This window comes from Mytilus californianus, unplaced genomic scaffold, assembly GCF_021869535.1.
Source record: "Mytilus californianus isolate M0D057914Y unplaced genomic scaffold, xbMytCali1.0.p SCAF_12, whole genome shotgun sequence".
Taxonomy (NCBI): domain Eukaryota; kingdom Metazoa; phylum Mollusca; class Bivalvia; order Mytilida; family Mytilidae; genus Mytilus; species Mytilus californianus.
In genome coordinates this window covers 56,847,626-56,872,897 of record NW_026262604.1, presented here as the reverse complement: position 1 = coordinate 56,872,897, position 25,272 = coordinate 56,847,626, and the positions used below count along the sequence as shown (strand labels likewise).

The window sequence follows — 25,272 nt, the reverse complement described above, 5'->3', positions numbered from 1 at the left end:
TGGCTTCTACAGAAAAATAATGTTGGGTAGTAGTGTAAAAAAGGGGATTCTGCCGCACTTGCCATTTTTGAGCACAAATCCTGCATAGGGACCCCAACCTCAAACATAAAATGCAAATGCATTGTGTTTCAACTAGTCTAAGGGTAGAAACAAGAATATGGCTTTTTGTAAACAATGGTAGAGACACCTTAAAGGGATGTAATCCTAGGGGTAGATACAAAAATATGGCTTTCGTACAAAAGATGGAGGAACTCAGAAGTTAAAAAATCGTAGACGACGATTTTATTAATGATAATGTTTTCGAGGAAAAGGCAAAGGACCAGAGCCTGGAAACCCTAAAATGGAAGGAACTCCCAACCTGGGTAAAATATAAAATCCTAGAAGTGGTAGAAGTAGATGGGAAGTTTGGGAGGAGTAAGATCCTCACCTTGAAAAACAAAGAAGGAGAAACGACAAGGATATGGGCCTGCAGTAGTCTGAATAGAGAGAAGGAACCCTTGGAAGGAGCCTTCGTGAGAAGTACAGGCTTAAAAGTTAGTAAAAAGACCAAACAGGAGTACTTTTCTTGCGATCTTATAAGAAATTAATTAAAAAAAAACAAAAAAAATGGGGTGGGTGGGGTACAAAAAAATTTTTCCAATCCGACATTTCTGCCGGATCGGAAAGTTTTTTTTTTTTTTTTTTTTTTATACTTTAAACGGAACACATCGTGAAACGATGTGTGTAGTGAAGCGTAATGGAATGATGTGTGACGTTTTTACGGCGCATGCGCATTATGGTCCTCACTAAAAGTGGTGGAAGGTTGTCGCAGCTGATCTTTCTCATCATAGTAATTCTTGAGGCAGCTTGCGATCTTACCAAACTCAGCATCACCAATTTGTTCATCATCAGCCAAAGCAGTACTAATACATTGTTCATCCAAGGATTTTGTGGACTGTGCCAATCGCAAGGTGTCGCGCTGTTTTTCTTCTTTTTCATGATACGCCCTGAGATCAGTGTGAGTACCATCACGCCAGTGGCACTCAAGCAAGCAAGGGATCCTAGGGGAAGGGAGGCTATAATACCTATACCGGTCAAAGCTGAACCCATGGTGCAGCTGGTCAACATCAAACTGGCTACGAAACACACACCCTGTGCTATAGACACTACATTATCGAGTCGTTTGTAGATCTTCAAGGTACGTTGATACTTAAGAATATCCGCGTTGAGTTGGTCTTCCATACATTCGACTCTGGTCTGCCGCAATCCAGAATCTAAATCATCCATTTATTTATAGGAGCATACCGAGGAGGGGAATGTTTTTGAAGGGCTGTTAGCACCTAAGATCAGACCGGCTCCGTCGTGGAATTGCTGACCACGCTTTAAGTAGAGTCCATTACCATAGGTGATCCATGCGTTTGAGGGTTTGAGGTAGAGACCGTTGCCACTAGCTAGGTTTCACGGTATAAACACACCCACCACGTTTCAGGTACAATCCAGACCCTAAGGCCTTGTTGATGGCTACACCACCCAGACCGTTCAAGGCTCCAACACCCAAGGCAGGTAGAATTGTCTTAGCTACCATGGGAAGTGCCCTCATTACCAGCCCTGCCAACATGGGTAGGAATCCACCTACTTTTTGCATGTTTTCCTTCATTTGGGCGGCACTCAGCTACAGATTCATACCACCAGTACCTTTCTGGAGAAGCTTAATAATCTTTTGAACCTGCCGAGAGGTGAGCCACATCTTGTGTTCACCTTGCATGTTTGCGTGGGACAAACGAATGGAGACCGGACAACCTTGCTTGACAGCCCGTTGTAGTTTATCAGCTTGACCTTTTGTCACGGTCAAACCATGTTCGTGATAAGTCATTTATTTATATCTCACGAAGATGAAAGCGGATGGAGAGATGTTCACCCCTGAAATCGATGGGCCTACCATCTTGATCGGTGAGATACGTTTGCATGCGATTGATGGTTCGCAAGGTCACCGGCAAGTATACTAGATTCTTGGGGGTTTGAATTATCTTCATACCAGGACCGTCTGCGGGAAAGAAGCTGTAGATGGTAGACTGCTGTGTACCATTCACATAACTTCCATGGATGATATCACTATTCACCAGAATGCTGTTGATGCTGATGATATTTACAATGTGTTCCCCTTCTGTATAGCCATCTGTGATCATATCGAATGTGTAAATCTGCCATTGACAACGTTGAAGTATACTTGATAGTGTCTGGCGAGGGTTAGCGTTGCTCTTAGGGTCGCCCGGTTGACATCGATGATGATTTTTGTTTTGTGTTTGTTGAGCCGTAGCCGCCGCTGGATCTCATTGTTGATGTCTTCGATGTCATAGGAACCTGTGCTCAGTGCGATGGGAAACCAGTTGGCACCATCGTCGGGGGAGTAGCGGAAGGAATTGTTACCTGTATGAATGTTGGGGATGGAGTTATAGGTTTCCAGGTTCACTAAGGCCATCTCATACGTCTTGGATTCCTTGAGTTCCAGTGGGGGGTTGAACCAGGTAAGGATTTGACTATCGTTTCCAGAGACGATGAACGAGAACCCCTGTTTGGGGTCAGTGTTGTTTGCAATTCGTCGCAAAACTGTGTTATCCATTTATTTATGGTACACCATTGTCACATATTTTTTTGCTTCCACTCTTCGATACCGTCATACTACTCCTTGAGTTGTCTACCAGCCTTCACCACGATCGCATAGACTTCGGCAGGGCGGCTGCAAAGAGGAGTAAATTTTATCCATTTTTTTTACTTTGAGAACAGAACGTTCATCTTCTGACCATCGGATTCAAACTGTAGGATTCTGTCGGAAATGATAAGTGCAAATGCTCTGGTGTTGGCCTCCACGTAACGCTCGAACTGGGCCCGGATCTGAATGTCCACCGTGGATTCTTTCAGCCGCTCGGACTGGTGACTCCCGTCAATGACAAACAAGGGGTACAGATCGATGAAGTCAGAGGGGTTGATGCCACCGTTGCTGAGGAGGGTGTCCATGTTGTGTAATTTCTTCCTGAAGTCAGCAGCCTCTTTGAACACTCTGGCTACCCTGTTTGCGGTGAAAACGGCATTGTAGTCGACGGGCGGGTAGCGTTCAGCGTTGAGAGTGACATGGATGTTTTGCAATCGACAGAAATCGAACACTGCAACTTTGCGCTCCTGGTTCCCACTTCTCTCGGTTTGGAAGGCACCGATGATGTTCCTGGGCTTCTCGCGACCGCTCTTGGCAGATAAGCGCCAGCTGAACTGTGAGGCTTGGGGGACGGCTATGGAATCGCACTGCCTCGTTCGAAATCCACAGCTGATCTTCGCTTTACTCTTTTGCTTTACGGTTTTGTATAGCTGCATCTTGTTTTCGTCTAAAAGAGTGACGTGGGGGACGAACCATGAGATCTTACGCAGGACAACTTTTCCCACGTCGACGGCGTGGAATCGCGCACGAGTGTGATTTCATGCCTGAACCCGTACACGATCTTGTAGTCATCAGTGAACCCAAAAATGTGCTTCAGGGAGATGGCGAATGAAAACGACCCTTTGTTTGCCGGCTTGGAAACGATGTAGCCACGGCGCGCTACAAAGCCGTAGTTGTTTGCATGTGTGTCGATGGAGGAATCCTTGAACCACAGTTGGTTGAGACCTTGTGATTTGGAAAAGTCGTCGGGGTAGGTCAACATTCCCATCATGGTGGAGGCGACGCCGGGGTCGTTGATGTGCTCGATTTGCTGGCCGGAGAGTCGATAGCTGGTGGTTCTAAAGAGATACATGATACCATTATGGACGAGGGACACGAGATCAGCGTCGGCATATGCAGTGCCGTCGTTCTTTAGGAGCCATCCTTCTACCAAGAGATAACTCTCGGCGGGGTGTAGGAACAAATCCTGGGTTTCGATGTTGATTCGGATTTCAAAACCGGCACTGTTCAGCTGGGCACCGGCTTGTGGTTCGTATTCTCGAACCTGATATTCCTGGAGACTTTCGTGGAAGGTCAACCCTTCGGTGATTGTAAGGATGTCAGTCATAATGTATTTATCTATAACGTTGGACGAAGTCGTGGATGGTTTTGATACCAGAGCCGGAGATGAGATTGTTCAACCGAACTTGCTCTGGCTTCTTGCGTTGAACACACGACTGTTGGGGGGGTTTTATTGCGTTTCCTGGGGCGGGTCACTTTATCAACCACATGGTCGACGGCTTTGGAGGCCCCATTTTCAACACCTTTCAAGGCTGCATTGGTGGCAGCACTCACGGCCTTACTTCCTAGGGTTTTAGGCGGCAGAGGAAGTAAACATGCGTCCAGCCAAACTGGCGATTGTGTCAAACAGTCCTCTACCATCGTAGGCGTATTTTCGAGCGTAACCTTTTTTGATTTGCAACATTTATTTATAGGATTCTACAATGAAGCGCCTTATATTCCTCGATGCTGATATGTCTACCCTTTCTCATAGCATCGATAATCGACACAATTTCGTTGCGCACACCATTATTTCCTGCTCGGTATGCTGCGGCACACAGTTCCAAGCGATCGAGAAGCTGCTTGAAGTTTGAAGGTAAAAACACGGTTTGCAGCCCACTGCCAAACTTATTCTTTTGGTAGATGTGGGACACGATTTCCTTCCACTTGTAACCCTTATTCGCCTTCGGGGTTCTCGAGAGGGTGGAATTGCCTTGATACATGGCACCGGAACTTTTTAGAATCTGTGCATAGTCCTCTAGGTCTTCGGGCTCTGGATTCTTTTCACCATGAGTTCCCAGAGACCAAGGGTTCCTTTGTACCTCACACCATCCACGAAAATATCATCACCGTCAAAAGTAACTGGTGAGCTTCCGATAAAGATACTATTGTTTTCAGATCGCAATCCAAAGGTGTGGTCGGCGGAAGGAGTCATACTGAGCTGCAAATACTGCCGTGCTCGGGGTCCAAGGACGGAGTATGTAGGTGGTGCGATGGGTAGTGGGTCGGCAAACTCGGGCGGTGGAGGAGAAAGGGCTGGCACTGCTGCAGGAAGGTCTGCGATCGTTTTGGTGATCTGTGAAGCTACCTCTCGCTGAGCCTCAACCACAGGCTTAAACACCTTGGAAAGGTCTCGGCTAAGTCCAATCAAGGCGATGCTGCATATTACTGGAATGAATTTTCCGCTTGGTGTCTTGCAACTCCCTGGCAAGCGACTCACGCTGCTTAGGGTCGGTAATCTTGATAAACGTCATTTATTTATAGGAGCGAACGCTGTTAAACGCCCCATAGCGTTGGTGTGAACGCCCCTAAGCGTTGTTGTGAACGCCCCATAGCGTTTATAGACGTTTTTCCAAACACCTTATAGCGTTTGAAAAAAATATCTCTCATTTAGCGTTTAAAAAGTTGTTGAAACAATGGGGGTAACGAGTATGGTTGTATTCTCTTCGAAAGCTTCAAGTGTCTTAGGCATAGGTCTTTACGCGGTTGGCATGGGTGTGTACACTGGTGGTCTCGAATCGTCTTGGTAGGGCATTGGGGTAGAGGAAAGCGCTCACCTTACCATACTGGCGGCCAGAGTGTTATGCGTCGAAATCACCTACACCGCTATCGATCGGGCGGGGGCTCGCGCGACCACACTTCCAACACATACTCCTCATATCGACCGAGTCTCACTCGAACTTACATTTGCAGGGCCACTAAAACTTGTAGGGCTGGGGTTCCTCTGTGTCTTCATACTCCATTTCCAGGAAGAAGTCTTCAAACTGATCCATTCTTTATCTTATACCTCATAGAACTCATCTAATTTGTATCGGTATTTCCCTGCTGACTTGGGGCTCGTGAGATCGATGGTTACAAATCCATAGGGTTGGGACCAGCAATGCTTACACAGAGCGTCAAATTGTTACTTGGTAAGATCGTTGCAGTGGTCACGCCGGATATGATCGAGATTCTTAGCATCTTACTGAAAAAGACAGATAAAGTTTGCATTTTCTCGGATCGATTGTCGGGGCAGTTTGAAGTAGTTCTGGCACAGGTAGAAACAATCGACGTTGTTGTGGCGACCGCGCACGTAGTAATCTTTACACTTGTTCTGTTTGCCTAGCATCAAGTCGTCGAACACCATGAGGTTCTTGCGGCTGGGGTCAAGTTCCCGGGTGTCTGGTACACCGCTCCCTTGCTCGAAGAAAAAAGTGCCGATACCATTTCGGTGTCGTGGTTGTGGTAAGGCGTTGACCACATCGATCAACGAGTAGGGTGACTTGCCCTTGCACTGTAGGAGGTCTCGGATATCTTCCTTAGGGAAGCCTTTTCCCAGCGCTTGCTGCAACAGCTGGTAGATGGGCTGGTGAAGCGATTTTCCGAAAACGAACAATCGATCGTAGTCGAGACATCCATCGCGCAGGAGTAGGTTGTTCAACAGCGTTGTCTTACCACAGTCCGACTTCCCAATGATCAACCCTCTGATCGACCGCTGCGGTAGGAGGTAGTGATTGCTCCTTTTGGGGGCGTTGGCACTGTAGGAAATGTCTTCGCCGTTCATTTATTTAAATAAAATAGCGATGATCTTCTGCGTGAAATGTCGTAGGAAGACGGACACAGTTAACCCTGGCGAGACAATTACCAGAAACGGGCGATGGAGGAAGTTTGGCAACTGCAAGGTGTGCGGTGCCAAGAAGTCTCAGTTTGTTGCTACAACCGGTGCAGGGTTCATGAACAAACTAATCAACCGATTACCCATGGAAATGCATCTGCCCGGAAACAACTTCACCAAACCAGGGACTAAACTTAGCAAGCGGCTACTCCCCGATGGCACCCCGAAGGCTTAGTCACAACCCATTAATCGAGTTGACCATGCTACATATCACCACGATCTCTGTTATGCCCAGCACAAGGATACAGCCGCACGCAACTCCATCTGTGACAAAGCTATGCTAGCCTTGCTTAACACCATTCCCAACCCTACCACACGCGAACGCATGGACCGCAGCATCGTCGGACCCATCATCGGTACCAAAGCTCGATTTGGTCTGGGAATAAAAAAAGAAAAAGTTCGCTGGACCGATGATTTAGCTGAGTTGCACAAACCTGTTCGACGTAAGTTTCAGAAACGCCGTGTGGTAGTGGGTGGTGTGGATGAGACCTGGGCGGCCGACCTTGTTGATATGAGTGCCTTTTCCAGGGACAGCAAAGGAAATAAGTTCATCCTGAGCATCATCGATGTCCTCTCCAAATATGGCTGGTTGATACCACTCAAAAACAAGAAGGGGGTGACGGTGCGGGATGCCTTTCAAGCGGTGTTCAAGGAGCGCGTTCCTGAGAAATTGTGGACAGACACAGGTACTGAGTTTTACAACAAGGATGTAAAGCAGTTGCTCCAAAAGCATGATATTGAGCTCTACTCCACTGAGAATGAGTAGAAGTCGAGTGTTGTCGAGCGCTGGAATCGCATCATGAAAGAGAAAATGTTCAAATATTTCTCAGCCAACTCTACACGCACCTACATCAATGTGTTGGATGATCTTGTTCACCAGTACAATACCACCAAACATAGATCCATTAAAATGACTCCTGTGATTGCAAGCCTCAAGAAACATGAAAACAAGGTGTATTGGAATTTGTATGAAGACCTCCCTCCCATGCAGCAGGCACGGTTTCGTATAGGTGATAAGGTTCGAATTACCAAGAAGAAAGGCACATTTGAGAAGGGTTACACACCGCGCTGGACCAAGGAAGTTTTCGAGGTGTCTCAAGTTCTTTCCACCCAGCCACCCACTTATCATCTCAAGGATTTAGATGGGGAGGAAATTCAGGGAACCTTCTATGAGCCCGAACTTCAGAAGACTGATCAGGACGTCTACCGCATAGAAAAGATCCTCCGCAGGCGAACCAAGAACAGGATTAATGAGGTGTTTGTGAAGTCGAAGGGTTATCCGCAGAGTTTAACTCTTGGATCAAAAAGTCAGATGTACAATACTGTCAAGCTTTCAAGCTTTCCCATCCTTTCAATCAGGACGGGAAAGGTTGTTGAGGTTACCCCAAGAGTTCCTTAATCCTATTAATGTGTTTATCCTCTTCAGACGCAACATCAAGCTCGCGCCGTGACCTTCCTCTCTTAATCTTCTTTTCGAGATCGTTTATCTTACTGGTGAGGCTCATGACAAGATCCTGCCAGTTCTTTGCATACCAGCCTTTAGTCACAGGTTCATTGGCCGATTTTGGAGTTGGGAGATTGGTGATTGGGTGTCCCAGCATATCCATTTCACCATTTACACTTCCCCCGGTCGAAGGCAGGCACTTCGCCACATCTTTCTCGATGCCGTTTAATCGTTTCTTCTCCACCTCAAGCTCTTTCGAGATTGCTTCGAGCGCAGTCTCTAGATCATTGATGTCTTTTATACCATCTTTCAACTGTTGGGTCAACCACCGTTTTGTCACGGCATCCGAGCTGTCCTTGGGATATCCTAGGCTAGTAATGCGATTGTCGTTCATATCCAAATCCTGCAGCGTTCGCCAAAGGGATGCGCGCTTTCTTGCATGAGATCCAAACTTATCCTTTTATTTATAGAGTGAGAAGATTTTATCTTCCAGCGATTTTCCAGTCGCCAACACTTTCAACACGAATAGGCAAAAGTGACCACACACCACCGAGCCTCGTTGCTGTAATTTATCGGTGCTATATCGAATTTCAGGCTGTAAGTAGTTCACCATCTCTGCAGGCGGTGGCAATCCATAAGAGTCAAAGTAATACTTTACCGGTCCACGTTTATACCAGCAAGTCCAATGCGTTCCAGGACCCTCCCAGCTATCATGATTCAAGATTCCACATTCAATGCGGCGCGGACTGGGTGGTAGGGTATCTCGCATAAACACCCCTCTAAAACTTGGGATTCCTAGGGCTGTGACGGCGTTCTCCAATTCCCGATTCGACAGAGGCTTGTGGGGAAGAACTACATTGTGCACCTCGAGGTATTTCATTCTTTTCTGAGTTTTACCCATACTTTATTTATTGCAGGCGGTGTTGCTCCTCAATTTTATAATGTCCGTGAGGAAGGGTGCTAATTCCCTTTGGGAGAATGTGTCGCTTGGTATCTTTAGCCGAAAGTGCAACCTTGTTGATCTCCTGAGTGTAGATCTGATGGCGGTAACTTCGGAAAATATTCATCGGTCGGTATATTTCCTGCTGGGTGTCAAAACATCTCTTATAGTTGGCAAAGGTAATATGCTGCTTGATGACAGCCTTTGTAACTCCCTTTGCTTTCTTGGTAGTGTCTCCATCGTCCATTTTGTACGCATATAATTTTGGTCGAAGTCCCACGAAGCCAGTCATACTTTTACCACAACATTCGTCCTTAAACATTCCAATTATCTTCTTGTTGACGCCGGATGGAATTCCTGAAGGGTGGTCAGCTGGATAGTTCGAGGTATCGAATTTTTCCTGAACATGGGGGTAACATTTTTGTAAAAATCCTCGGTCTGAATTTCATAGGCCAAGCTATCTGTATCGGTAAACAGTAGCCGGGCGTTATCACCATACGTCTCCTGTATGAAACCGTAATGGAATTTATACATCAGGAGCTTTGAGATGTCCAGGATACATGCTCCTAAGTAGACTGGCTTGTCGAATTTCAGCTTGGTTCTTTTCATGTGAACGGCTGCCAGATTTTCATTGAATACGACCCGGCGATCAAAATTGGGCTTAGACACCAGTTTTAGGGCCTGTTTTTCACTGTTCACCAGTCAAACATCGACCCTCTTTCGAATATTCTCCATCGTTTTTCCAAACACTGAGTTATTCATGAGTTTGTAAAAACCCTTCTCAGCATCGCTTGTAGCCTGAGCTCTGAGTTCGGTATTCAGGTCGATATACGGTTTAAGCCATGGGGATTGTTCAAATCTAATGATCTGATGAACCTTTTTTCAAGATTATTCCCTGGGAGATATAGTATTGGAGGTTCTGAAGATGAAGGGTATATTTTTCGCGTTTGCCTAGATGAGGTACCAATTTACGAACTCCGTCGATTTCCATGGCTTCCGGCGCGAGAGGGTAGTCGTTTGACTATCGTGAAGGTGTTGAGGATATTCTAGATCACTTTCTACTAACGCCCCATATTTATGATCTTCTGAATATTTTAACATCTCGTCGATCTACTCTGGATCTACCAATTCAAACCCTCCGGTGGGAAGGGGTTGTGCCATAGCCCCACCATAATTGTTTGCATCTAGGTAGGTCATAAAATTGGTTGGCTGCGATGGATCGTAATTGCTCATATATGGATTATTGGCCTTTCCGAGTCGGTGAGATATCATGGCCACACCTCCCTAGTCGCATTTTCGAACATCAACAGCATATCCGGATCGGCCAGAAGTTCAAGTCGGATCCTGCTGTATTTTAGCATCGCTTCGTAAGATAGCCCTGGGGATGTGAAATAGTGTGCGGGATCGAGCTTGTTAGTTTTCATACAGTTATCCCTGAAATTCTCGAAAACATCTTCTAGTAAGGCCACATCACTTTCCAAGTAAAGATTGTGATACTCTTGCATCGTCCGGCAACTAAATTCCTTGAACACCAGCTGGGCGTGGGCGTAATCTTCACTGGAAATATGTTCACCGCGAAGTTTGTTGAAAAACGCCTCCTTAGGTGGTAGCTGTGTTTCCTCCAGCTTGGTGGGACTATCTACATAATCGTACATAATCGTATGGATATACTCCCTTCCTAATCATCAGTTCGGTGTGATCACCGAAACACTTCTGCGTTGCCTTGAATTTATCCTTGGTCAGATTCTTTGCCAAGTTTTCAATGGAGGAGAGTAGGAATCGCATGGAGTCAATAAACCTCATCTCGATATCTCCAACCTTCTTGGAGAAGCTAATATATTTTTCATCGGTATTGGGGATACAGTTAATCTTTCCTTCTCCGAATCCTAATTCCCTAATTCTCATTATCTTCATCCGTCATTACCATCGCAATTTTGGTTTCATAGGTTTTGGCAATTTCTCCGATTTCCTTTTTCATACACTCCACAAATGTCTTGGCTGCATCTTCTCCACAGTAAACGATTGAATCTTTGTAGTCACCATGGACATATTTTATGCGGTAACAGAATCCAGATGGCTGATGCAGTTGATATGCCTTGGTGTAGGCTCGTGATGGATATGGCTGGCAGGTGTCCATTTTTTCCGTAAAAAATATGAGGTCTATGTGTTTCTCTCCGGTGTTCTCCGATATTCTCAGGGGATATACTTAGAGATCCTCCTCTTCATCTTCACCTTTCTTAACACCATCGTAGCCAAAAACGTTAATGTGGACGTTTGGATTTTGCCGCTCGAATTGTTAATTGCCTTGAGGGAAACTGGGAATTCAATCACATCAAAGTTAAGCTCGCCTGCCCACTGTTTGTACTGTGTGACTCGGTTTGCTGATTTCCTGTCTACTTCCGGATTGTAAAGTGCTGATAACACTGCCCACTTGAAGCAATGATCATCTTCATTTCTCACATTGATGATAGCTTTCTTTTGGGTGAGCTTCTGTGGGAGTGGGATGTAAGACTTCCCGGCGAGTGGTTTGAATTTGTTCAAGTTGATTTCTAGCTTATCGATCTTTTTAAATGTCCATCCACTACCATCGCGCATATACTTGGCCATATTTTCCTGAACCTTCTCTGCCACAAGGGAAATCTCGAAATCGAGGTCTGATGATTGGGTGATCGTAACCTGACATGATCTGAAGGTGAGATATACGTAGATATTCTCTCCGGTTGCAGGGTTTGATTTCACTAACTCTTCTGTTAATGCTATTTGCACCTTCAATGCTTTCTCTTGGGTGAGGGTACTTTCGATTTCATTGGAAATGGTTCCTCGGCTGATCTGGAAAAACGTTTCAAATTATGCTGCTTGAGTGGTTCAATGGTGACTGTACCAAATACACCTTTCAATGCATTGCGTCGGTCGACAATTTTGATTTCCTCTTCGATGGGTGCATTTTTGATAACATGTTTCACCAGCTCAGTCAGAGCAGCTCTCGCTATTCGGGAATAGTTGGTGATTCCCCGTCTTTTGGCAATGGTCTTCAGTTCCTTTTTGGTGAAAACCTCTTCGCGAGTAAACTTGTGGGCGGTTTTGTCCTCGATTAACTTTACCAATTCCCCCTTGGGTTTCTTACTGTATTTCTTAAGTCCCTCCTTCTTCGCGATTTTTCGGAGTTCTTTCACGGTGGCTTTCACCACGATTTTCCCTCCAACTGGGGTATCCTCTTCCTTCTCCTGCTGGCGTGGTTCTTTGCTGTATCTCCAGCAGAGCCCATCTTTTCCCGGTTTACTCTTGCAGAACTGTCCCTTCTTCCTCTTCAGTGAAGCGCCGCAAGTTTTTGGTTCTTCATTCTCAAGAAAGAAATCTTTGAACTGATCCATATTCATATCAACACTATTGGATGCCATCCCTTTATTTGTATCAATTGAAGGGGTGCTTCCTTCTAAGGTGTTTATGGCTGGGGTATCTCTGACGTTTTGTGTGAAAGACATACTTGTATCTACCCTAGGATTACATCCCTTTAAGGTGTCTCTGCCATTGTTTACAAAAAGCCATATTCTGTTTCTATCCTTAGACTAGTTGAAACACAATGAATTTGCATTTTATGTTTGAGGTTGGGGTCCCTATGCAGGATTTGTGCTTAAAAATGGCAAAAAAGTTCAATTGGTCTGGGCGTCTCAATAGAAAAGTTCGTTGGACGGATAAAACATTTCGACGTGAATTCGAGAAACGATGCCTGAACGCTGTTCGTTAGGTGAAACTTGGATTACAGTTCTATCTCAACAGAACAAAGAATTCACGTTTATTCTTAGCATCATCAATGTTTTCCTTGCCAAATACGACTGTTTAGTGCCGCCAAAGACCAAGAAGGTATGACGATCAAGGTTGCTTTTTTATACCGTATTTAAGTCAAGCATTTTCATAAAACTATGGACGGAAAAGGTTACTGAATTCCACAACAAAGAGGTCAAAGTGCTATGCCGAAAACACGACGTTGATCCCGCCAGAATGGAGGAAAGCCGGGTTTTCTCGACCACTGGGACCACACCATGATGGGAAGATGATCAAATACTTTAAAGCCAAATCTACGCGCACATGCGCGATTGGTACTTTAGATGATCTCGTTCACCAACAAAACACCACCAAACAGAGATCGACTTAAGACCTTTGGCAGCAAGTCAAAAGAAATATGAAAGAAAATAAGGTGTACTGTAACTTGTATGCAGACATGCCTACTATACAGCAGGGTCGGATCCGCGTGTTTACCAATTCCCATTATTTCAACGATGAGGAAATACAGGGTTTCCGAACTTCTGAATACCTCGTACCGCATCGATAAGGTATTGCAAAGACGAAATCGGGGTGATGTCAATGATCTCTTTGAGAAATGGATAGGTAATCTCAGTCATTTATTTCTTAGATCAAACAATTAGACATGGAGTCACAACCTCTCTTTTCAAACACAAAGGTTCGTGGTTCGATCTCTGTTCCTGGGAGAAAATTTCAGGGACCAAATTTTCGGCTCTGCCTTGACACCATTTGCGAGTATTGTCTTCAGGAACGATGATAGTCTGTCGGAAGGGTACGATAAACGGCTGACCCGCATTAAGAGAGATCTATATCACTGCACGTAAAAGACAACCTTGTAGATTTCGAAAGAGACCAGGCTAATGCCGCTACAAGGCAGCGTTCGCACCAGCAAAGTAGAGAGGGATATGATTAATATAAGTTACAATATCTTGTTTCCAAATCCACTAAAAATAACTATGTTTAAACTAACCTCTCTAGAAGGTCTATATTCTTGATGATTCTCCAAGACTGTAAAGGTTATGAGAATGTAAAGGTTACTAGTAACCAATGGGTGTAACGGTTTTCTCTGATATAGCAGGGTTACTAGTATAAAACTATGCTGCATTTTATTGTACAAGAGGTGTCGACCTGAATCAATTAGCGTGCGGGTTCTATTGAGAGGAGTCGCTTGCGGGTACACTATTGCCTGTAGATGAAATCATGATATGTATGGGTGTATCAGAGGGAGTAAAATGACTAGCTTGAAAAACGGTAGTATTGACGGGTAAATTATAACTAGTTGATTGTGAGGATTGAATGAGTTTTTAATTTGACGGTTTTTTTAATGTAAACGAATATGTACTGATCTGTTTGCTGAATTTCTTCCACCACGTCTTCATCCGAGCAAGCTTCTATCATTAAGACCTTTCTGAATATCACTTTTCTGTGACACGGAATCTAAAATAGCTGTGACTTCCTCAATTTCTATATCGAAACTATCTCTGCAGTTATGTCTCCAAAATTCTTCCAAAGTCTTGTAAGTGCTCGTTTATGTCCGAAACGAATGGCTTTCAGCTTTGTATCCATTTTCCCTTAAGATAGAAATAAAAGACTTCTTGACTATGTGATAGATGTACTAGTCATAGTAACATGTCAAAGTGACGTGACATTACATTAAGTGCGGCACATAGTAAACGTCATGTGTGTGGTATTTACGAGAGGTATGATTATGATGCAACGTATTACCCTCAATTTTTAAGATCTCGATATCTACTCTAGTTTATTTTAACACAGCTCACTCCGTCAATCTATTGAATTTCTCTTTCTTGTTCTTACTATTTCTTTGCATACCAAACATTCATCACCTTGTCCTCTGCCAATTTATTTTCGTGAAGTTAACTAATCAAATGGTTCTGCATGTTTGAGTTTGTGGTCACACTTGTCCAGCTTGTCCATTATTTTTTCTCATGTTCTTTGATTGCTGCATCATATTCTATCTTCATTCATTTTATATCCGTTTAAATCTGGTCGCACTAGGTTTCATACGTGCTGTCTTTTACTTTTTTAATAACCCACCATTGCATTACAGCATCCGAACTGGCCCTCGGAACTTTCAGAATGGTGATATGGTTGTCGTTCATGTTCCAGTATTTGAAGGAACTACCCATGATCATCCGTCTTTATCAATGGCCCTTTGTGTTGTTCCATTCCCTGAAAAATGCTATTCGGAGATTGGCGAGCGTTTCCAATGGATTTTGACTCTTTCCGATGGGTCGTCCAAGTTCGTCCCAAAAATGTTCCATTGGCGATAATCTGGAGACATTGCTGGCCACGGCAACACACGAATGTGATTATTCTCCAAAAAATCATTGAAATGTGTGCCACGTGACAACGGGCGTTGTCCTGCTGAAAAACGTGGTCAAAACGATGCCTTCGGAGAAACGGGAAAACGAGTGGAGCCAGAATTTCGGTTTAGCATTTAGGTTACCTTCAATAATTGTCAGATCGGTGCGTTCTTGGTAGGCTATTCCGTCCCATACAATAATTCCGCCACCGTCAAACAGATCCGTTTCCTGTACGCACGCATCAGAAAATCATGCATTGCACCTCCGGTAGACACTGGCTTTGCCGTCGCTAAATGTCAAGTTGAATTTCTATTCATCGGTAAAAAGGACTTGTCTCCATGTTAGCCTATTCCATCGAATCCGTACCCGAGTCCATTCAAGTCGCGACATCCTGTGACGTTGCGTAAGGATAGGTCCCTTCAACGGACGATGAGCTCTTAGGCAAACTTGATGCAGTCGAATACAAACTGTTTGGGAATAAAGCCTGTTTTTGTTTCCTTCCATGAGTTTGTCGTGCTGTTTGTGACAAGTTTACAAATCGATTCCGGAGATGAATAATGCGGATGTGACTGTCTTGACGTAACTTCGTTTCACGTTGCCTGCAACCTCGGGGACGATTATTTGTCGTGCCAGTATCTCTAAGACGAGTCTTAAGCCTTTCAATATTCATTCTAGAGACATTGGGATGATCAGCAACCTGTATTAGAGTCATTTTTGCTGCCAACAACACAATAGCTCGTTCTTTCTCATTATGACGTAGACGTGGCATTGACTTACGTGTAACTTTTTCAATAATTTAATGCGACCTTTTGTTAACAATAGTGCTCGACACATTTAATGACCAAAAGGACAACTCAATTCCATTTTAAAACAGGTAAATGTTTGAAAAAATGCTTATTTGTTTAAAATCAGAAAATGACGTAACGTCGTCTTCGAATTTTTAACAAATTAGTAAATGATAGATAAATCATTCAGGTCACTAGTTTTAATCTTGAAAATATTATAAATTAATATATGTAATTTCTTTTAATTAAAAACCAGGGTAACGTTTCTATTATTGCCTAGTAAACATTTATTTATATCAGACAATGCACGCACGTGGACGAGGGTACTTATACCGTCTTTAAGAATGTGGCGCTTGGATTGTCAATGATAAAGTTGATTGGTCTGTATGTAGTTTTACTATCATATCTTTTTAACAACTCAGTACTCTTTGCCGATTTTGTTTTATTCTGGTACAAAACCTCTGATATAAATAGACTTTTGAAAATAATACAAAGTAGACTGTCTATTAAGTCTGTAATATTATATAGATTTTTAGGTTGTATACCAGCTGGCCTTCGCACTAAAGTTCTTTCATCTTCATCGTTTTCTTTTTCGAAATACCCTTGAAAAAAATTCAGCCAGTGTTCAGCCTTCTCTTTATCAGTACTTACATTACACATTTTACAATCTCTTTCATCATATAATTCGGATGGGGGAATTTGGATTTTCATTTTGACTTCATATGACAAAAAATTCTTCTTTGCTGACTCTGATATGTCTTTTTCACGATTTTCACGTTCTTGTCTGACATTTGAGTTGGCTTTGTTCCTCACTAAATTTAAGTTCCTTTCGACATAAATAAACATAGCACCTCTTGAAGCTTTGCGCAAACTATGCGCCTGTGTGCCCTCTACAAGACCTTTATAGTCTTACCCCGCGACATCCCTCATTATTTTTTCCAGAGGCTATGGAATAGGCATATTCCAGTTGGTTTTTTTTTGAAATTCCGAGCCCTAGTTTCAGTTTTTGGACAAAGCGTAACTCGAAACCTTGCGCAAACCATGCGCCTGTTTCTCCTCTACAACACCTATATAGCTATACCCCGTGAAACTCCACATTTATTTTTCTCTAGAAGCCATTGAATAGGTGTAATACCACCAATTGATGCATGGTACGTCACATCCGGTTGCATACGAAAATAGGTCGAAAAAATATTCCCTTGAATTTGACAGTTGTAGGTAATTAATCCATCATTGTATTGCAGTAAAACATTTCTGGGTCAAAAACATATACATTTATCTTGGGTATTTCAAAGCATCATTTTTTTTTTATTTTGGGTTTCTGTAGAATATTTTGGAAACTTGAGGTTGCATGGTTACTAAAGCTTGTACACAGGTTATATAAGGGGGGAAATGTTGATTGGTTAACTGACAGTTATGGTTATTTTCTTATATGCAATGAAATTTTATGTGAATTTTTTTCTATAGTACTAGACAGGATAAAACTTTACTCATGCCAAGTATTTTTTTTAATTTGAAACAAAGATAAATTCTGCACAATTTTTTGAAAAGTGCAAATTTTAAAAAGACTAATAGGGGAAAATCAATGGTGGTATTACACCTAATATGGGGTGCTGTATATGCACCTTTGACCTTGTGAGTACTCTCATGTGTTAAAATTTCTTGCTATTCAAGTGAAATATTACAAATAATGAAATATTCTGAGTGGATTGAGTCTCCAAAACATATTTTATGAGAACATTTCCTTGGAATTGGAACATACCATGAATGTTAGTTAACAGAACAAGCCATACTTCACAGTGTTTTGGTGAGCTTTTTCTCCGTTTTTCTTATATTCTGCTATATTAGAAAGATTTCTCTCAGAAATATTTAATAAATATATAGTTATAAGTAAATGTGATTATTTTTTAAAGCAGTACCAACAAATTATTCACTAATAGAGAAGCTTTTTATGTCCCTCTCTGGAACGCAGCGTAAATTTAAGTTTTACGTAAGGACTTATTAAAACCTCCAGTAAACTTTTATATGGATTGTTCATTCTGCTTGAATACTATTATAACATTTCTATCATAAATGAGTGAAAGTTACTTCATTATTTTTATTTATTGGCCTGAAAAGTTGAAATTTTGATGAAATGACATGTATAAATGGACCAAAAGAGACCTTATAAAAAAGACAAAGGATCCATTAGTGGTATTTATCATCCTAAAGTCATCTTTTGTATCAAATTCAACTGTTTGTAGGCAGATGAGATAAATATTTAATCAGTATTGGTCCACACTATATTCTATCATGATGCGGCTTGGTTTGGATTTTTCGAAGAAATTTTGCACGAATCGCTGAAGATGTCGTCGTACATTATACTAGATTTTTCTCAACTATTGAACTGATTATGACAAAACATGACAGGAATGCTTGAAAAAACAGTATTACAAAGGAAAAAATCCCTTTCAGTTTATCAAATAAAAATGTCTTCTTCAGGTGTAATACCACCAAATCATGGCACGTCACATCCGGTTGCATACAAAAATAGGTCGAAAAAAATATTCCCTTGAATTTGACAGTTGTAGGTAATTAATCCATCATTTTATTGAAGTAAAACATTTCTGGGTCATAAACATATACATGTATCTTAGGTATTTCAAAGAATCATTATTGTTTTTTCCATTTTTTTTAATTTTTGAGCCCTAGTTTCAGATTTTTTAACATAGCGCCCTTCGATACCTTGCGCAAAAGATGCGCCTGTTTCTCCTCTACAAGACCTTTATAGTCATACCCCGTGACACCCCTCATTATTTTTCTCTAGAAGCGATCGAATAGGCCAACCCCCCGGTTTTTAACAATTTTTTTTTCAAATTTTGAGCTCTAGTTTCAGATTTTTGAACATAGCGCCCTTCGGTACCTTGCGCAAACGATGCGCCTGTTTCTCCTTTACAAGACCTATATAGTCTTACACCGTGAAACCTCTCATTATTTTTCTCTAGAAGCCATGGAATAGACCAACCCCCCTGTTTTTAACAATTTTGAGCTCTAGTTTCAAGTTTTTGAACACAGCGCCCTTCGATACCTTAAGCAAAAGATGCGCCTGTTTCTCCTCTACAAGACCTATATAGTCATACCCCGTGACACCCCTCATTACTTTTCTCTAGAAGCCATGGAATAGGCCAACCCCCCTGTTTTTAACATTTTTTTTCAAAATTTTGAGCTCTAATTTCAGATTTTTGAACATAGCGCCCTTCGATACCTTGCGCAAAAGATGCGCCTGTTTCTCCTTTACAAGTCCTTTATAGTCATACCCCGTGACACCCCTCATTATTTTTCTCTAGAATCCATGGAATAGACCAACCCCCCTGTTTTTAACAATTATTTTTTTTAATTTTGAGTTCTAGTTTCAGGTTTTTGAACTAATGCACTTCGATACCTTGCGCAAAAGATGCGCCTGTTTCTCCTCTACAAGACCTATATAGTCATACCCCGTGACACCCATCATTTTTTTTCTCTAGAAGCCATTGAATAGGCCAACCCCCCTGTTTTTAACAAATATTTTTTTAAATTTTGAGCTCTAATTTCAGATTTTTGAACATAGCGCCCTTCAATACCTTGCGCAAAAGATGCGCCTGTTTCTCCTCTACAAGTCCTTTATAGTCATACCCCGTGACACCCCTCATTATTTTTCTCTAGAATCCATGGAATAGACCAACCCCCCTGTTTTTAACAATTATTTTTTTAATTTTGAGCTCTAGTTTCAGGTTTTTGAACATAGCGCACTTCGATACCTTGCGCAAAAGATGCGCCTGTTTCTCCTCTACAAGACCTATATAGTCATACCCCGTGACATCCATCATTATTTTTCTCTAGAAGCCATTGAATAGGCCAACCCCCCTGTTTTTAACAAATATTTTTTTTAATTTTGAGCTCTAGTTTCAGATTTTTGAACATAGCGCTCTTCGATACCTTGCGCAAAAGATGCGCCTGTTTCTCTTCTACAAGACCTATATAGTCATACCCCGTGACACTCCTCATTTTTTCTCTCTAGAAGCCATGGAATAGGCCAACCCCCCTGTTTTTAACAATTTTTTTTTTTAATTTTTAGCTCTAGTTTCAGGTTTTTGAACATAGCGCCCTTCGATACCTTAAGCAAAAGATGCGCCTGTTTCTCTTCTACAAGACCTATATAGTCATACCCCGTGACACCCCTCATTATTTTTCTCTAGAAGCCATGGAATAGGCCAACCCCCTGTTTTTAACATTTTTTTTCAAAATTTTGAGCTCTAGTTTCAGATTTTTGAACATAGCGCCCTTCGATACCTTGCGCAAAAGATGCGCCTGTTTCTCCTCTACAAGACCTATATAGTCATACCCCGTGACATCCATCATTATTTTTCTCTAGAAGCCATTGAATAGGCCAACCCCCCTGTTTTTAACAAATATTTTTTTTAATTTTGAGCTCTAGTTTCAGATTTTTGAACATAGCACCCTTCGATACCTTGCGCAAAAGATGCGCCTGTTTCTCTTCTACAAGACCTATATAGTCATACCCCGTGACACCCCTCATTTTTTCTCTCTAGAAGCCATGGAATAGGCCAACCCCCTGCTTTTAACAATTTTTTTTTTTAATTTTTAGCTCTAGTTTCAGGTTTTTGAACATGGCGCCCTTCGATACCTTAAACAAAAGATGCGCCTGTTTCTCTTCTACAAGACCTATATAGTCATACCCCGTGACACCCCTCATTATTTTTCTCTAGAAGCCATGGAATAGGCCAACCCCCCTGTTTTTAACATTTTTTTTCAAAATTTTGAGCTCTAGTTTCAGATTTTTGAACATTGCGCCCTTCGATACCTTGCGCAAAAGATGCGCCTGTTTCTCCTCTACAAGACCTATATAGTCATACCCCGTGACACCCCTCATTAGTTTTCTCTAGAAAGCCTGGAATAGACCAAACCCCCCTGTTTTTAACAATTTTTTTTTTTTAAATCTTGAGCTCTAGTTTCAGGTTTTTGAACATAGCGCCCTTCGATACCTTGCGCAAAAGATGCGCCTGTTTCTCTTCTACAAGTCCTTTATAGTCATACCCCGTGACATCCCTCATTATTTTTCTCTAGAATCCATGGAATAGACCAACCCCCCTGTTTTTAACAATTTTTTTTTTTAATTTTGAACTCTAGTTTCAGATTTTTGAACATAGCGCCCTTCGATACCTTGCGCAAAAGATGCGCCTGCTTCTCCTCTACAAGACCTATATAGTCATACCCCGTGACACCCCTCATTATTTTTCTCTAGAAGCCATGGAATAGGCCAACCCCCCTGTTTTTTACATTTTTTTTCAAAACTTTGAGCTCTAGTTTCAGAATCTTGAACATAGCGCCCTTCGATACCTTACGCAAAAGATGCGCCTGTTTCTTCTCTACAAGAACTTTATAGTCATACCCCGTGACACCCCTCATTATTTTTCTCTAGAATCCATGGAATAGACCAACCCCCCCGGTTTTTAACAATTTCTTTTTTTATTTTGAGCTCTAGTTTCAGATTTTTGAACATAGCGCCCTTCGATACCTTGCGCAAAAGATGCGCCTGTTTCTCCTCTACAAGACCTATATAGTCATACCCCATGACACCCCTCATTATTTTTCTCTAGAAGCCATGGAATAAGCCAACTCCCCTGTTTGTAACATTTGCTTTTCAAAAATTTTAGCTCCAGTTTCAGATTTTTGAACATAGCGCCCTTCGATACCTTGCGCAAAAGATGCGCCTGTTTCTCCTCTACAAGACCTATATAGTCATACCTCGTGACACCGTCCATTATTTTTCTCTAGAAGCCATGGAATAGACCAACCCCCCTGTTTTTAACAATTTTTTTTTTAATTTTGAGCTCAAGTTTCAGATTTTTGAACATAGCGCCCTTCGATACCTTGCGCAAAAGATGCGCCTGTTTCTCCTCTACAAGACCTATATAGTCATACCCCGTGACACCCCTCATTATTTTTCTCTAGAAGCCATGGAATAGGCCAACCCCCTGTTTTTAACATTTTTTTAAAAATTTTTACCTCTAGTTTCAGATTTTTGAACATAGCGCCCTTCGATACCTTGCGCAAAAGATGCGCCTGTTTCTTTTCTACATGACCTATATAGTCATACTCCGTGACACCCCTCATTATTTTTCTCTAGAAGCCATGGAATAGGCCAACCCCCCAGTTTTTAACAATTTTTTTTTTTAATTTTGAGCTCTAGTTTCAGATTTTGGAACAAAGCGCCCTTCGATACCTTGCGCAAAAGATGCGCCTATTTCTCATCTACAAGTCCTATATAGTCATACCCCGTGACACCCCTCATTATTTTTCTCTAGAAGCCATGGAATAGGCCAACCCCCCTGTTTTTTACATTTTTCTTCAAAATTTTGAGCTCTAGTTTCAGATTTTGGAACAAAGCGCCCTTCGATACCTTGCGCAAAAGATGCGCCTATTTCTCCTCTACAAGTCCTATATAGTCATACCCCGTGACACCCCTCATTATTTTTCTCTAGAAGCCATGGAATAGACCAACCCCCCTGTTTTTTACATTTTTCTTCAAAATTTTGAGCTCTAGTTTCAGATTTTGGAACAAAGCGCCCTTCGATACCTTGCGCAAAAGATGCGCCTATTTCTCCTCTACAAGTCCTATATAGTCATACCCCGTGACACCCCTCATTATTTTTCTCTAGAAGCCATGGAATAGACCAACCCCCCCCCCCCCCCCCCCCCCCGGTTTTTAACAATTTTTTTTTTTATTTTGAGCTCTAGTTTCAGATTTTTGAACATAGCGCCCTTCGATACCTTGTGCAAAATATGCGCCTGTTTCTCTTCTACAAGACCTATATAGTCATACCCCGTGACACCCCTCATTATTTTTCTCTAGAAGCCATGGAATAAGCCAACCCCCCTGTTTTTAACATTTGCTTTTCAAAATTTTTAGCTCCAGTTTCAGATTTTTGAACATAGCGCCCTTCGATACCTTGCGCAAAAGATGCGCCTGTTTCTCCTCTACAAGACCTATATAGTCATACCCCGTGACACCGTCCATTATTTTTCTCTAGAAGCCATGGAATAGACCAACCCCCCTGTTTTTAACAATTTTTTTTTTAATTTTTAGCTCTAGTTTCAGATTTTTGAACATAGCGTCCTTCGGTACCTTGCGCAAAAGATGCGCCTGTTTCTCCTCTACAAGACCTATATAGTCATACCCCGTAACACCGTCCATTATTTTTCTCTAGAAGCCATGGAATAGACCAACCCCCCTGTTTTTAACAATTTTTTTTTTAATTTTGAGCTCTAGTTTCAGATTTTTGAACATAGCGCCCTTCGATACCTTGCGCAAAAGATGCGCCTGTTTCTCCTCTACAAGACCTATATAGTCACATCCCGTGACACCCCTCATTATTTTTCTCTAGAAGCCATGGAAATGGCCAACCCCCATTTCTGCAAATGTGTATCTTAGTTCAATTTAACAATGACATCAAAGGTGCTGTATTTTACAGGGAAGGACTACTTTTATATACGTTCTAAGTTGAAGTGGGTGCATTAGTGGTCTTACACCTACAAATAATCCCTTGAAAGATGCAGCTTTACTGTGGTACTGAATATTAGCCTAAAAAGAGATGTGACTTGTTTTATCAATGGATGGGATAAATACCATTTCATGATAGAGTTGAAATTGCAATATTTGGACGGAATGTCTGCCTTTTAAATATTTTTCATTTAACGGCCGTTGCTGTCTTATTCATTTTTTCGGTTGGTAGATATATCGCCTTATTGTTCGCTGGCTTATTGTTCGCTAGTTATTGTTCGCTAGCTTCAGCCTGGTATTTAACTATACAGTTTAAGTGTTGTAAACGTAATTTGAAAATGGCAAATGTAGATCAAGCCCAAGAGTAGAATTACACACTTGTAAAACGTGAGCCAATCAGATTGGCTATCACTATCACACAACTACAGCATTTTATGGTGTTTTGTCTAGAAATAGCCGTAGTTATTGACAAGATTAAACCCACCTTTGAAATAATATAATGTGATCAGTTAATCCACATGATGCTCTACACCAGGAACGTTCAAAAGCAAAAACACAACATTCTCAAAGCATGTGAACACTTTAGGTGGTTCGGACTTCTTACATGTACCTAGAGTGCTACTCCGAGTGAATTCTGATGGCATATGCCCAATTGAAGATTTATCACAGAGGTATCAGCGATTTGTAATGAGGTAATAAAATGTGGATGACAGACATAAAATAGATGTCACGTTAAATGAAAATCCCCAGGACAACGATGTTTTGTACGGTCCTGTTTAAAATGTGGTATCAATGTTTCATAGAAACGCAATCCCTAGAATATTGTATGAATTGCAAAGTGAAATTCGATAGAAGAAATAAATGTCATCAAAGACTTGTCTCATTTTTGTTCATTTTCACATTTTGGTGGCCATTTTGAAATTTTCCGCCATTTTAAAAAACAAATGAAAAGTTAAATATAACATCATGACTAACTAGAAACGTTGGATTACATTTCATAGGTTTTTTAAAGTTTTGGTTGGAATATAATTTATTTGATTAAATTTATACATGGTTGTGAAATTTGGAATGATTGGCAGACATTTTGAAAATGGCCGCCATATTGGATTTTTCAGAGTGAGTCCATAGCTTAATTTGATTACCAAATATATAATTACAATTATGCAAAGTTTCATGCTTTTATCAACAAACCCACAATTATTCTAAAAATATGCACGAATCAGCCGGACTATCTAGCGTAAAAACTGTCTTAGGCCAAGTTAGGGAGGTGAAAAAGCTAGTAATAGAACGATAAACAGATAATCAGGTTTTCTTCGTATAGATATCGTAAAATATCACCCACTGAGGACACAATGTGATTCATTTTAGCTCGTTCGCTGCGCTCACTCGCCTGCAATGTCCATTGTTGCTCGCTGGCTGAAATTTACGATATCAATGTGTAGAAAAGCCGATAAGCTATACATATATATAATTATATGGCCTTCCAAATACCGTTTTGATTCCTAATATCACTGAAGAGACATTAATTGTCGAAATCCGGATATGGTGTACAAATTTTTGCACCACATGTTTACTGTATACCATCTTTTCCGCAAGTTTATTGTTTTCTGTTTGGTATTAAATTAGTAATTAAGATCCATTTTGTTACATCTGTGATCCGTTTATTTGGCAATCGCCATGGCAGTCAGCAGGGTTTAAGAACATCCGTTGTTCGACCTGCTAGTCAGATGCGTTTTGTTAAAATATACTTTTTCACTTTTTTGGTCATTTGGAAAATGTTGTTTGTGCTGTATTTAGACCCCTCTACCAAGAAATTTGTTTTGCATGCACACGCAT

At 41.7% G+C, this 25,272-nt stretch overlaps 1 protein-coding gene across 2 annotated transcripts in view; it reads right to left on the bottom strand.

The window, feature by feature from the left end:
* The window catches only part of LOC127722059 (cytochrome P450 3A8-like), a 497,429-nt gene that overhangs the window by 317,333 nt on the left and 154,824 nt on the right, over window positions 1–25,272 (bottom strand). The window lies entirely within an intron of this gene.